General features: G+C 63.0%; 1 protein-coding gene across 1 annotated transcript in view; it reads left to right on the forward strand.

Annotated features, from left to right (window-relative positions):
- The window catches only part of PVRL1 (poliovirus receptor-related 1 (herpesvirus entry mediator C)), a 62,171-nt gene that overhangs the window by 919 nt on the left and 52,106 nt on the right, over nt 1-9,146 (forward strand). The gene's annotated exons all lie outside the window — the stretch shown is intronic.

A 9,146-nucleotide genomic window follows, 5' to 3' on the forward strand; every position in this document is an offset into this window, starting at 1 on the left:
AGTGCCGGGAATGGACTGGAAAATGCGTTTAGGAGCCTATCCCACCGAGTCCGCGCGCCTGGATTTAACCCTTCGCGTCCCTGGGGAAGCCGCGCGCCTCCCGGGGTGGCTGGGACTCCAGCGCCGGGGGGTGGGGGTTCCCCGGGAGGAACCCGGAGACACCCCCTCTGTGGCTGGATGGGCGTTGGGGGCAGGGGGCGGGTTTGGCCGGGGCACGTGGCCGTGGCCTTAGGCTGGCAGAATGATGGGTCGGAGTAGCGATCAGCTCCCCGGGGGCGAGAATTGAGATCGCGGGCGCCGCTGGCCGCCACCGAGGCGAGATTCCCGAGGGGCAGGTGGTTCCCGGGGCCCAGCCTGGCCGCCGACCTCGGGCCTGGGGTACCCTCCGGGAAGGCAGGAACCCGCGCCATTCCTGTCTGTGCCTCGTCCCCGCCTGCTCCCTGCCCGAGCCTCACAACCTCGGGGAGTGGCCAGTGGCACCTAAAGCGCTTTGTGGAGGCCGGTGCCCCCACTCCTGGGCCTGTGGGTGCTCCCTGCTAGGTGGGGGGAGGGGAGATTCCTGGACGTATAGGTAGGTGTTTCTGCCCATTCAGGGGCTTGATGGAGCCCCCATCTCCCCGCTCCCTTGGAGGGAATGAGGGTCGTTTCTCACACTGAGCCTCCTTGGGGAGCAGCCAGGAAATTCCCCCGACCCTGGGAACCCTTCCCCCCATATCGCCCACCCGAGCCCAGCCAGAGGAGACCCCTGGGGCGCCAGTGGGTCTGGCACACTAGGGGTACCCTAACCTTGGGTCCCCTAAGGGGAGGGGGAACCACTCACCCCCATGCTCCCCTCCTTTGGTTATGTCTTCCCCCAGACTTGGGGTGCCTAGTGAGTAATTCCTGCTTTGGGGGCTTGGAGGCCTGCCCTGCTGCTCCACCCAACTCAGGAAGGAGGAGCAGAGAGGGGACAGTGTCACAGGTTCGAGCAGGGACACTCCCCCCCACACACTAAAAATCCAGATGGAGGGGTGGGATGCAGAGAAGGAACCGGGGCCAGAAGAGCGCTTACTGAGCTCTCGGGCTCCGGGCCTGGTTGTCATTTTATGGCTGCGAAGTGCCTGGGCTCAGCCGCTCCTCACCCGTGCCTGGGCCCTGGCCCCTGGGAAGGGGTGTGGATGTGCAGGGCCCTCCTGACACTTGGACTGAGGCCCGCAGGTCCAGACCTTGCCCCCTCTGCCCACTCCACCACGCCCAGCCCTTCCTGACTGCCTGCTGCTGCTTCTCTCAGGGACTCAGCAGCCCAGCCCGGGTCTTTTCTGGGGTCTCCTGAGCCTGGAGGGGTGAGGAGAGGACCCTCCCAGGGGGAGGGGCTCAGGGAGCGGCGGGTGGAGGGCTGGCCCCTGACTTCAAAACATCCCCGGTCTGGCCACTGGAGTGTCAACACAGAAGGACATTTCCAACGGCCCGACTTTGCCGGGTGGGGGTGGAGTCCCACCGGCTGAGGACAGTCTCCCTACAGGAGAGCCAGCGGGCTCCACCCAAGAGGGACCCGAGAGCCCGGAGGAGGCAGAGAGCCCGCCTTAGGAGCAGGTGCAGCGTTGGTGTCCCACCTGTACCACACCCTCCCTAATTGGCTTCCCCAAACCTTTTGTCTGGAAGGAAAACACTGCCAGGTGTCATGCATACCCTCAGAAGGCCTTCTGGCCACAGCCTGCCCCTTCTCCGCAGCTGGGCAGAGCTCACTGTCCTGGGGGCTCCTTTGAAACGTGGGGTGTCAGGGTGTTGGCTCACTTTCCTCTCCCCATTTCTCAGTGCTGCACGCGGCCACTGTCTGACCCCGGTGTGTGCCAGCAGGCTGGTCCCACAGCCAGGACCCTGTGCGATGGCCAAGTCAGGGGGCCCGGCTGGTCCCACAGGCCAGCACCCTGTGCAATGGCCAAGTCAGGGGGCCCGGCTGGTCCCACAGGCCAGGACCCTGTGTGATGGCCAAGGCAGGGGGCCGGGCCGGGGGCCGAGGGTGAACCCCAGCTGCTGTGTCTGTGATACTGCCATTGCTTATCAGCTGACTAATGTTCATTGTTCATCACAAACAAAAAACACCCAAGGGAGGTGTGAATGTCCCTTCGATTTTTCCTGAGCGTGTCTTTCCTGGTTAGTCTGGTAAATTGAACGGCTCCTCCCTGGGAGAGGGGCATCTGTAGGTTCACCTGCTCTGATATTTTTTTAACTTGGATGTTAGCGTGTGCCAGGCTAGAATGCACGGCAGCCAGCTGTGGGGTGTAGTTGTAATGTTTCCATACGGTCTCACCACCAGTGTAGAGTGGGCAGAGTGTAGGCTTTGTATACTTGTGTACTCTGTATATCTTGTACACTTGTGTACTCTGTATACCTTGTATACTTGTGTACTCTGTATATCTTGTATACTTGTGTACGCTGTATATCTTGTATACTTGTGTACTCTGTATATCTTGTATACTTGTGTACGCTGTATACTTGTGTTGGTTATCCACATTCCCTGCGTGGCCGTGGGGCCTGGGGTAGGAGGTGTATGCGCTGCTGTCTGTGGGTCGCCATGCGACTGGGGTCACACGTCAAGTATATATCCTCATAGAACAGGTTGCCTCTCTTCCCAACGAGGGTTCGGTGAGTGACTCTGAGCCTCAGTGGTGATGTCTGTGTTCGCGTCGGGGTCAGCGAGGGTGACCCTGGGAGGAGAGAGGGATGTGCCCGAGCAGCTCCTTCCCCCGACGGACTGCCAGGTCCCGGAGGGGCAAGAGGCCTGGACGGGCTTCCTTCCTGTGCTCTGCCCTTGGCTGTGACGGGGCCTGCATCCCCGCGGGAGGTGCTTCCCTGGGGAGGCTGTCTTCTCTCCTCAGCCTCTGAAGACTGACTCACTGGGCTGGCTCGCCCGGCTCTCGGACCCGCGTGGTGGGGAGGGACCTCAGAGACAGGTTTTCAGCTACTAACTTAGCGCCTTTGCTTCTTGCACGAATATTGGAGAGAGGCGTCCTTGGAGGGGAAAGGTGGCGCACTCTGGGCGTCTGAGAAGGGGGGTGCATGTAGGCTTTGGTGCCCCCTGACCAGCCCTGCAGACTGTCTGTGTGTCCAGCACGTGCCTGAGGCAGCAGACGGTGGCGGCCCCCTGTGGGAAAGGGAAGTGGGAATGAGGGCGAGGGGTGGGGAGGAGGGCTGTCCTGGAGCCCAGCGCCCTGTCTGAAGTTCAGCTGCAACTGTTTCCCGCCATGGTGCCCACCCTCTCCCGAGACCAGGCTGCAGGGCGGCAGCAGATGTGCTGGCGGGGGCAGGAGGTAATGTGAGAGCTGAGCAGGGATCATCTTGCAGGGAAATGCCCTGAGCTGAAGAGAGCACCCCGGGCCCAGTAACTCTGTCAGCTCGGGATACTGTTGTGCTGTTTGGAGTTGGGAGATGGCAAAAGGGGAGAAATGGGAGAAAACACATCTTACCCAACATCAAACCCTGAGCCATTCCACAAGGAAGCAGGAACTCAGTGCGACAGGGAGACCCAAGAGACTTCCCGACAGCACAGCAGGCAGGAGGCTCTCCAGGGAAACGGGTACTCCCACGGTTTATCCTGGAGCAGGGGCGGGAGCAGTGGGTATGTATTCTCAGGGGCTTGCGGCGTCTGTGTCCCCCATAGCCATCCAGGGCAGAGCAGCAGTGGCCCGAGGCCCTCGTCCAAAGGGAGCCGCAGGTAGCTCTGTTCCCCTCCCTGTGACCTGGAGATTCCCCCATGTGGCTGCCTGGCACCGTGAGACAGCAAAGGGGGCCCAGCGCACTGGATTTGAATCCCAGCTCTGCCAATTGCTAGCTGAGTGGACTTGGTTAAGTCACTTTGTAGACCTCAGTATTCCCATCTGTAAAATGGGTTTCCATTAATGCCGATTTCAAAAGAGGCCTGTGGAGACTAGAGCAACAATAATGTATGAAACGTGCGTAGCACAGCACCAGGCATGCGATGAGTGTAGTGAGAGTGGTGGCTGCTCCTGTTCCTGCCTTTCCTGAGTGTCCCGATCCCCTCTGCTGCGGGCAGTTGGGCAGTGCCAACTCTGCACGACCTGGAGAAAGAGCAACTCGCTGCCTCCCCACTGCCACCTCCCTTCCCTCTCTCCAACCAGGAGCTGCTTTGAGCAGTGAGCCCCGGCCCCCTGCCCCACCTGGAGTTATGGTGGAGCTGCAGCCAGGTGGCTGGTACTGCATGGGCATCAGGTGCTGTGCAGCCTTTGTTCTGTACCCCCAAGGGCTCTCCCCAGCACCCACCTCTCCCAGGCTGCGGCCTGCTGGGCACCGCTGACCATCTGGAGTGCTCGCCGTGGCAGCAGCCGGGGCTGGCAGGGGGGCCTGGGACCAGCCCCTGCCTCCCCTCAAAGGTCCCCATTTTGGGGAAGGGCGGGCCACAGGACCCCTCTCCAGCAGTGCCTGGTGCCATCTCATCAGTGAGAAGGTGCAGCCAGGAGGTAAGGCTCCTCCCGGGCACCCGTCTCGCTGAGAAGGCCTCTCTGTGCCTGTGGCAGATGGACGCTTTCGCCATAACAAACCTTCCGTGCGTTCACCTCCCGTTTCGGCCGAGCCCCTGGGTGGCCCTGAGCAAGAGGCGTTAGTCGTTCTCCCATTTCCCGGGGGAGGAAGGTGAGGCCGCGGCAGTCATTTGCTATCGTCTCACACCGTGCGGTGCGGTCCAGATCCTGCCGCCGAGGGAACGGGAGGGCTGAGTGGACAGACACCTCTGAGGAGGCGGGCCCTGCGGGGTGCAGCGTGCTCAGTGACATGCCACTTGCTCTGCCAGCCACCCCCCACTCCCCCCACCACACACACACACACACACACACACACACACACACACGCCGGAGCATGGCAGCTCCTGGGGGAACAAGGGGGTCAGTTGAGGACATGGTTGGAGGGGGACCCAGCCAGAGTGACTGTGGGGCCCACATCCCAGGCTCGCAGAATACAAGCCGTCCAACGACAGAGGGGGGCCAAGGGGAGGGTGTCCCCCGGGATCCGGCCTGAGACAAAGACAGGGCCCCTGAAGTGTGGGCACAGAGTCCAGGGCATGGCACGCCCAGGCCGGGTGTGGGCCTGGTACTGGGCAGAAACCAGTAGAACAGTGCCCAGAAAGCACGGATGTGGGGGGGGGGGGCGAGAGGAGAAAGATGTGGCAGGTGGAGTCAGCGCCCTCTCCTGCCCGCCCCCATCCATTCTATGCAGACCCCAGTTTTATTCCCAGTTTATGAGGAGTCTCATTACCGAGCCACAGACCATAAAAGCTGCCCTGCCACTCGGCCCGGCTCTCATTAGAGGACGTTAGTTCCGCTGGCCGGTGGCTGGTGGCTCCGCTGGGAAGCAGCTGCAGGCACAGCCGGGCGGCAGAGCAGGCCAGTGGCCACCGGCACGAGAGTGTCCCGTTGGGAGTGTGATCGATGGACTTAAATGGAGTCCCGCCCCCTCCTCGCTCCTGGAACTGGAGCTTCCAGACCTAGAAGCCCGGGCTCCTCTGTCCACTCGGAGCCTCAGTTCCGCTCCTGCCTCAGGCGACCAGGACACACTCCGCAGGCCTGGTCCTGGGAGTCTGCCTTCTCTGGAAGGAGCCAGCCCAGAAGCTCGGAGGAGAGTCCTGGGCGTGGGAGCCAGCACCCCGCCCTCGCCCGCCGGCCTGGAGGCCCTGGGGCAGCCCTAACGGAGAGGTGGAGCCTGCCAGCCTCGCCGTGGCCTCCATCTTGGCCTCTTTCTGTGCAGACGGGGGTAGGGACCTGGGCCCTCCCGGGCAGCATCTCCCCTCCCCCATAGATGCGGTCTCGCCAGCTGGGAGCCTTGGCGGGCCTCCTGGTCCCACGCCCTCCCCAGGCGTAGAGACGCCCACGTCACTGTGAGGGACCTCGGGTTCCAGCTCAGGGCTCCTCCTACCAAAGGCAAAACTGTTCTTCTCAGCGGGTCCTACACCTCCTCCCGCCTGCGTCCTCCCCGCCCCACTTTAGCTGTCTTCCCCTGCGATCCCACACGCCTGCTGGCCACCAGAGCACCACCCGGCTCACGGGTGTCGCCATGAGAAAGTGAGGCAAGAGCCCTGGCCAGTGTGGCTCGGTGGATAGAGCGTCGGCCCGCGGACCAAAGGGTCCCAGGTTCAATTCTGGTCAAGGGCATGTACCTCGGTTGCGGGCTCCTCCCGGCCCAGACGCCAGGTCAGGATGAGACGGGAGGCAACCAATTGATGTGTCTCTCACATCGATGTGTCTCTCACTCGGCCTCTCCCTTCCTTCTGCTCTCCCTAGAAATCAATAGAAAAATATCCTCGGGTGAGGAATGACCAGAAAAAAGGGAGGCAAGAGCGTAGCACCGCTGGCCCTCTGAGGCCTCGTCTCCGTCTCCGGAGGAGTGTGAGCGCCTCTCGAATGACTGGCTCATGGCGCGCGCGGGGCGACTTGGTCTGTCCCTGAGGTCACACCGCCCAGCCCCCAGCTTGGCGCCAAGGGAGTCAGCAGAGACGGGAGCGCCAATCTGCAGCCCCGAGGCTGGCCCTGCCCGGGAGAGGGGGGCCAGGGGCCTGTACTGCCCCCCCCACGAGGCCGTGGTCTGGAGAGGAGCCCATGTGGGCTGGCGAGGCTGCCTTCGAGAACCCCATTCTCTGACCAGCACCCAGGCACCCACCCTCACTCCTCGGGCCTGTGGGCAGCTGCTGTGAGCTGCCAGGACAAAGGAGGTCGAGAAGGGGCCTCCAAATCCAGCCTGGCTGCCCCTTGAGGCTCCCGCTGCGGGAGGGGGGGTGCTGGCAGCAGCGGCCGGGCTCACTGCTCCGACCCCTGGCTCTCGGGCCGCTCTGCCCACACTGCTGCTGGGGTGTACTCACCTCCCCTGCCCTCGCCGCCATGGCCAGGCCCACGGGCCAGCCCTGCGCCCCTGCTCCCGCCTCAGCGCCTGTGCACACGCCTCCCCGCAGCACCCCGCCCCCCTGCTTCTCACATCTAAGTACTGAGGTCAAAGCCGCCCGCCCGGTGTGAAGCCCTGTGAACGGCTGGGGATGAGCCTCTCCTCCCGGAGCCGCAGCACCAGGGCCAGTAGTTCTGCGGCTGGCGGCAGAGTTCGCTGGGCCTGGGCTGACTTCCCCGTGAGGCGGCTCCCGACAGGGCCGTGTCCTCAGGCCCGACGCGGGTCGGCCTGTCCTGGGCTGGGAGTGCGTGCTAGGTGGCCGCGTGGTTGCTTGTTTGGACAGTTGGTGATTATAATAAGAGCAAACTTACCCGCGTGGCTCAGTGGCTGAGCATCAACCTAGGGAACAGGAAGTCACGGTGGTCAGGGCATGTGCCGGGGTTGCAGGCTCGATCCCCAGTGAGGAGCGTAGAGGCAGCCAATCAATGAGTCTCTCTCATCATCAATGTTTCTCTCTCTCTCTCTCTCTCCCTCTCCCTTCCTCTCTGAAATCAATTAAAAAATACTTTATTTTTTAAAGAATAGAAAACTTTTATCAAGAGTTCTCGGTCACTCAACAACTTTTTTCATTTCCCTAACCACTCCCATGGAAAGTACTCCTGTGCTCCCCCTTTTTGCAATGGAAAAGCCAGGGAACCCCAACTCTCTCCCCGCAGAGGGTAGGCTAACGCGCCCGCCGGGTCAGTGCGGAGCCAGGATTCCGATCTGGGAAGCCAGGCTCCCTGTCCACGCTCAGACCCTGGGCTACGCTGCCCCTCTCCCGCGTGGGTGGCGGTGGGCGGACAGCTCCCTAAGCCTGAGGCACAGCAGACCTTGCCTCCAGGAGGCTGCCCGCTGTGTAGCCGCCCGTGTAGCCCCTTATCTCTGACCCTCCTGCCCCTCCAACGCTGCAGACAGCCTGTGCGGCCCGGGCCTGGGGAGCTGTCTGCTGCTCATCAGTCTCAGCGCTCATTCCTGTGGCTGCGATGCCTCCCAAGCACTGAAAGCGCGTCCTCCGCCCCTGGCTCGCCCTTCCAGTGCCCCTGTGCCTGGGAGCATTGCTGTGGCTGTGCTGGAGGAAAGTGTCCTGATATTATCACTTTCACCCCCGAGCCTTCGGGCATCACTGGTCCTCCCACCTCTGCGCGGGGAGACTGGGGGGAGGGCTGTAAATAGCCTGTCTGGCCCCAGCAGGCGTTCCGGCTGTCCCAGACCCCAGCGGGGCACACGGCAGCCACGTGCACTGTGCCAGGGCTATCCTAAGCTTGGAAGGTTTCGGTCTCTCCTGTCCTCACCCCGAATCCCAAACGACGGCAAGGAGGGGTCCTCGCTGGGGATGGGGCAGGGACAGGACTCGGCGTTCGCCTGTGCCGCTGCTTTGGTCTTAGAAGGAAAGGACCGGAGCTGCCTCTGCCCAGGCGGGTTCCGGCCAGGGGGCTGGGCCGGGCGGCACCGCACACAGCTGAGCCCAGGACCTGTCCCAGGAGCAGAACGATCCAAGCCCGCGCCCAGTGTCGTGGCCGAGCACAAGCGTGGACTTGGAGGGCCCTGCAGGTCACCCTGTGGGCTCAGGCCTCACCAGCTCCAGCTTCGTTAGGAGGGAAGCTCGGGGCACACAGTCATCCGATATGTTTGGAAGCGGAGAGGCATTCCTCCCGGATTAGCCACGCTCCACCCGCCGGAGTCCCAGTGCAGCGCAGCCAGGGCGCCTGGGATGGAGTGTCCCCGCCCCGGAGCTGCGTGGAAGGAGGGCGCACGGCCCACCCGAACCCCCTAAACCTAAGGACCGCCTTGGTGTCACAGAGGAGCCACTTTGCCCAGAGCTTCGGGGGGGGGGGCGCTGGAGTGGGGTCACTTCCACACCCTCACTCTGCCTGGCCTCCTCTGAGGGTTTGAGTCGATGGGGAGGCTGCTGCCGCATTTCTGGTTAAACATTGGGGCGGAGGCAGGGACGGCTTCTCCCGGAGCCAGGCGGCCCTGATGGTGGTGATTGCCTCTCCCCCTACCCCCTGTGCTGATCTCTTTGGCCTGTATCGCTGCATCTCTCAGAATGATGGATGGCCCCACCCCCTCCGCCGCTGGCGGCCAGCCTGCTACCCAGCCACCTTCCCAGACATAGGCCTGTGTTTCTGACACCCAGAGAGTGACAGTATCCTGGCCTAGCCCCACATTGATGGATGGGGCCCTGCTCCCCCGGCCCTGCCAGGCCCCGCCCCTCCCACCCTTGTCACCTCCCAAGACTC

Source organism: Myotis brandtii, unplaced genomic scaffold (genome assembly GCF_000412655.1).
Source record: "Myotis brandtii unplaced genomic scaffold, ASM41265v1 scaffold105, whole genome shotgun sequence".
Classification (NCBI taxonomy): domain Eukaryota; kingdom Metazoa; phylum Chordata; class Mammalia; order Chiroptera; family Vespertilionidae; genus Myotis; species Myotis brandtii.